At 35.1% G+C, this 5,497-nt stretch overlaps 1 long non-coding RNA gene across 2 annotated transcripts; it reads right to left on the minus strand.

Annotated features, from left to right (window-relative positions):
- Positions 1-1,999: 1,999 nt before the first annotated feature.
- Positions 2,000-4,903, minus strand: LOC113302806. 2 transcript variants are annotated; one of them, XR_003337103.1, is made up of 5 exons: positions 4,596-4,903; positions 3,386-3,770; positions 2,988-3,296; positions 2,773-2,882; positions 2,000-2,303 (listed from the first exon to the last, which is right to left on the minus strand). It is a non-coding gene; the product is annotated as an uncharacterized LOC113302806 (long non-coding RNA). The 2 variants fall into 2 exon arrangements; XR_003337102.1 differs by lacking the exon at positions 4,596-4,903 and having other exon boundaries at positions 3,386-4,548.
- Positions 4,904-5,497: the final 594 nt, after the last annotated feature.

The raw sequence follows: 5,497 nt of genomic DNA on the forward strand, positions 1-5,497 counted from the left end.
TACATCCACTATCAAGAAACCATTGGAAAGGAGACGTAAATCTTAAATAAAAGGCACCCATACTATTAGTACTTCTCTGTTTAGAGTTTCCTGATAGTTTTGTATGTCCTTTCATAGTATCAAAAAGTTTTTTAGTTTTCTTACAAAGATTACTTGCAACATTCAGACTCTTTTGAAACGACATACAAACTTGTTGAAGGTGATTAGAACAATCACAACAACAATTCGGGTCAAAACCTTGAAGTTTGTCTGAGTGGTTCCTAGTCATATCAGTTTTCACAACAACCGGTCGTTGATTACTATATGATTTACGACTATTCTTTAAAGAGGAACAACTGGAGTTTCTCAGATTCACCGAGGGACAATTACCAGATATCAGATCCTTAAGAATTGCAATTTCTGCAACAAGACCAGAGTTGATCCGGATTTGTTCATCCAACCCTTTTTGAAAAGTTACCAGTTTATCAGACATTTTTCGATAGTTGGTTTTTAAACCTGGTGAAGCGTCAATTGAGACTTTATGGTCCATATAGTCAGATCGCTACAAACACAGACTTGAAGGTCTTAAACTTGTTTGCCTGCTCTGATACCAATTGAAAAAGTGGGGGTCTAACAACACCACCCAATATTTCTCTTAGCAATCTGTATGGACTAACTTCGAAATACTTTCTAGAGAATCAACTAGACAGTCAGACTCAATCTAGGTAAAAGTATCTCAAGGAGTTAATATCTCTCTTTTCTTTTGATTTACTCGAGCTAATAGAAATCAGCGAGTCTTTAATCAAATACAAGGAGTAACTTGGATGGTACCAAAGACCAATATCCAAGGATCAATCAATGACAATCAACAACCAAAGGTTGGATTACTCTAATTGATGATCTAACACACAGCCTGTATTATTTCAATTATAAATTTAAAACAATATAACGCGGAAATTGAAATAACACAGACACCAGAAATTTTTTTAACGAGGAAACCGCAAATGCAGAAAAACCCCGGGACCTAGTCCAGATTGAACACACACTGTATTAAGACGCTACAGACACTAGCCTACTCCAAGCTAACTTCGGACTGGACTGTAGTTGACCCCCAATCAGTCTCCCACTGATCCAAGGTACAGTTGTACTCCCTACACCTCTGATCCCAGCAGGATACTGCGTACTTGATTCCCTTAGCTGATCTCACCCACAACTAAGAGTTGCTATGACCCAAAATCGCAGGCTTTGACCATAAACAAATCTGTCTCACACAGACAAGCCTATCAAAGGATCAATCTGTCTCCCATATATAAACCCTAAAGTTTTTGTTCCGTCTTTTGATAATAATCAAGGTGAACAGGAACCAATTGATAATCCGGTCTTATATACCCGAAGAACATCCTAGATTAATCAATCACCTCACAACAATCTTAATCGTATGGTAGCGAAACAAGATGTTGCGGAATCACAAACAATGAGACGAAGATGTTTGTGATTACTTTTTATATCTTTCCTATCGGAGATATCAATCTCAAGACAATCAATCTGATTGTACTCGTACACTACACCATTTTAAGGTATTAGCAACCTATCATAGTTGTTACTAAACGGGGTCGCAACAGGCTTTCGCTGTTGCTAAACATGGTGTTGCAATTTTTAGCAACGTCATAAGGTTTGTTGCGAATCTCGCTCAGCAACGGACATTGGCGTTACAATTTTTTTTTATTAGCAACAACAGCTTGTTGTTGCTAACTTGTTGCTAATTACAGAAATACCCTTACCCGGAACTAGATACTGTTGTTTCTGGTTCTAATATATTGGTTCTGGTTCTAATTTAGAAATAGAGGACTGAAGTTGCTAATTTTTTGCAACCACAAAAAAAAGGTCAAGTCTCTTTTTATTGACCTAGTCAAAATTCATTGCCCCCGCATTTCCCCCCTGCAATTACCCAATTCCCCATATTCAACATCTACACAGATATACAAACTACAATGGCAATACAAAACTGATACAAATGTAGTTGAGAATCATCACTAGATAATATTATTATTAAAGAAAGGAGTCTTCAATTGAAACAAATGTACACAAGTAAACTTATGTATGTTGTGGCTGACATACAATATTCGATCTATGTTGATGTTTATAAATGGATGGGTAAGCTAGTTTGTGTCAACTGACAGAGGCATTGAAAAACAGGGAAAGAAATACTAAATATTACCAGAAGTATCACCAGACTCCGCTTTCTTAACCAATCTCCTCAGCAAAGATTTCAACTTCTTCAAAAATATCACCAGAGCACTTCTTTTTGACTTAAGCCCAAATACCTGCATAATAATCAATTTGATGTTTCAGTACTAAGGTCAGAAACAAAAGACTAAACCCTAGATTTCGATTATTTTATGTATGCAACCAACAATAATGTTACGTTAGTTGATGATAAAAGAATAAACCATCAGAAGAGTATGGGGATAACCAATAGCCCAAGTAGTGCCGCTTATTTATGAATGTCATATAACCTGTCCGCGGTGAAATTCTTTCAAAGTTACAAGTATCACAGAATCACCATAGTTACCGTTGTAAGGTGACAACAAGAAAAGAAAAAAAAGAGGAAAATAATTTTGTTAATAGGGAATCCAATGATAGAAAATATGTTCTACCTTTTTTTAATATAGAACTAATCAAGACCTAGAAAACTAGAATGTCCATAAACACTTCCGCACAATTAAAGGATGTCTACTAAAATATGCAATGTACTATGCATATGGCATAGTAGGATATGAAATGAGGAGTCACCTGGAACAATTTGAAGTGTTTTGTGGTCTTATGCACATCCAGTGAAGATGAAGAACTAGATTTTCTTATATGATTTCTTCAATTTCTTCAGCTGTAAACGGAGGCTCTTCCTTTAAAAATTCAAAAATAAAATAAAATTATACCAAGTTATTTTTTATGTCCAACAGATGCATAAAGTAACAGGATTTAGAACACAAGTTAAAAACACAAATTACCTCTAGTTGCATATATAATTGAAGATATTGGGTTTCAACATAATTGCCTCTGTAAGATGTTCAATTGCTTGCTCTAGCTTTCCTAGTTAAAATTAACGAACAATTTTAAAATGAACTAGACAAAAAGAAAATCCAGGCAGCGAACCACATCATTCACTTATGCTATTGTGTTTCTATAACTTGCAAAAAACATAGATGCCTAATCACAGAGCCAGTAGAGAGATCGAATTGAACAAAATAAACATCACGTTGACATCGTCAATGGGCTTCCAGGTTTTCATCAGTAACCTCCACAGTGGAATCTCCCATCTGCAGTACCCATTTATATCATATTAATAAACACAACAAATCCATAATTACATAACTCAAATAATCAACGTTCACGAAACAAGTTATACCTTTTAGGGAGAATCATTATCAACTCATACTTTGGAGGCTAAATCATGATATAGAGAAGAGGGGAGGAAATAGTGCCTCTTCGTTGGCTCTTATACCTCGGCATGGGAACCACCTCCCTCTTACCATTAGGGTCTACATTGTTAAATCACACCACCTACAAATGCTACTGATTTTAAGATGTCTAAACATACCGCATACCTAAAAAAAAAAACTAAAAGTCAAGACAAAGAGGACAAAATACTTGTTAAGCATTTTTACAAACATGCTGAGTTTGAGATTCAGTGATAGGGTTTATCCATTCTAACTTCATCTACATCTTTCTTGATACGCTGCCTTATTGTTGCATGCCATACTACTAATTACCCACTGCAAATTTTAACAAAACTGAAAAAACAAAACAAGTGTTTATCAATTACTAATACAGAGTGTATTGTAATTAATCTTATAAAGAAAGAGAGAGGGAGATATCTTCTTTTTTTCATCTCAAAGAACCAGTTAATTTGTAAGCATCTCAAAGAACATTTGTTTTTCTCCCTTCTTTTTTTCTCAATATACTTTTCTTATTACTTCTGTTTTGGACTACTTCTCCCAGTACCTGAAAAACACTTATAAACAGAGATGTCCAACATTCTAGAAAGATACATCAGAACAAAATCCAAATGGAAATGGACCATGTAAATCTCAGATCAAAATGGTTGAATCTACTTATAAATACCCCAAAAATATAGCAAACTTTGCAGCCATATGTGAAGAAATACAATAGCAACTCAAATCTTGACTCACAAACTGAAACTAAAACCAAACCCATGAAAAGGAACTATGACATTGTCTGTAAAACAAAAAATGAAGTTCAGATTACAACATCACTACCTCAATTGGTATTAATACTAACAATTGGAATTATAGCTTTCACTTTTCGGTAAAAACAAATTGGTGTTAGCACTAATTTGAGTTTGGTAAAAACAAATTAAGCCATTAGAAATTAAAACCAATCGAAACTTTAATTCCAAAACCACCCTAGAAACTAGTGAAACATTTTATCTTTTTTAAATCTATGAAAAACCTAGATCCTTAGTCATAAAAGAACTTGATTATCATGAATCAAATAAATCATACAAAAACAAGTATCACCCATCAATCACAAAAAAAAAAAAATACGAATCAGATAAATCTGGAGAAAAAAAATCAAAAACAATATCTGATTATTACCTCCTCTGTTGAAAGATACAGAGTCTTCGGTTGAGAGAGAGAAAGAATTCGTGAGAAGATGAGTTGATGGTGCTGCTGATGGTGGTGGGTTCTCCAAAGAGTAAATGATGATGTTGATGATTTATGATTCTCGAAAGAAAATCAGAAAAAAGTGACAAGGGGGAATGGGAAAGATAAGAAGAAGAAAGTGAGAAGGTGGAGGTGAAGGAGAAGCACGAAGTGGGATCGTCTTCTTAGGGTTTTAAGTACCCTGGTTGTTAATTTTAGTGGATTCAGATTGAAAGAGCTTCAGTTCATCAGAGCTTCAGTTCTGTGGCAAAGAAAAAATGAGAAGGAAAACTCGACAAGGCATTGGATATAGGGTAAATATGGTTGATGGGTGGAAAAAAAAGCAGAATACTTGACCGAAGTTTGACTTGGGCGTAAAAATTACTCCTAGTGTTCCCTACCACACACCCATTTTGCATGCTTGAACACTCAGCAGTTGCTATTCGCAACTGAAATTTTGCAGTTGCAAAATTAGCAACATCAGACTACCGTTGTGAAAATTAGCAACAGATGATAGAAGATGCAAGATCAGATCACACAACTACGATAAAAGTAGTATCGGTCTGGCTTCACAATCCCAATGAAGTCTTTAAGTCGTTAACCTGGTTTTAGAAGAAGAAAACCAAAGGTTAAAGGAGAACCGACTCTAGCACGCAAACTAGTATCACACATAAGGTGTGGGATTAGTTTTTCAAAGTTGCTAGATGTCCCCTTATATAGTCTTTCAAATCAGGGTTTCTCCTTGGTCACAAAGCAAACAATATCCACCGTTAGATAAAAACCTGATTTAGATTCAAGCTAATATTTCTCAACCTTTAGATCGAAAACTTAGCTTGTTATACACAAATGAAATG

The sequence above is a fragment of the Papaver somniferum genome, chromosome 8 (genome assembly GCF_003573695.1).
Source record: "Papaver somniferum cultivar HN1 chromosome 8, ASM357369v1, whole genome shotgun sequence".
NCBI lineage: Eukaryota > Viridiplantae > Streptophyta > Magnoliopsida > Ranunculales > Papaveraceae > Papaver > Papaver somniferum.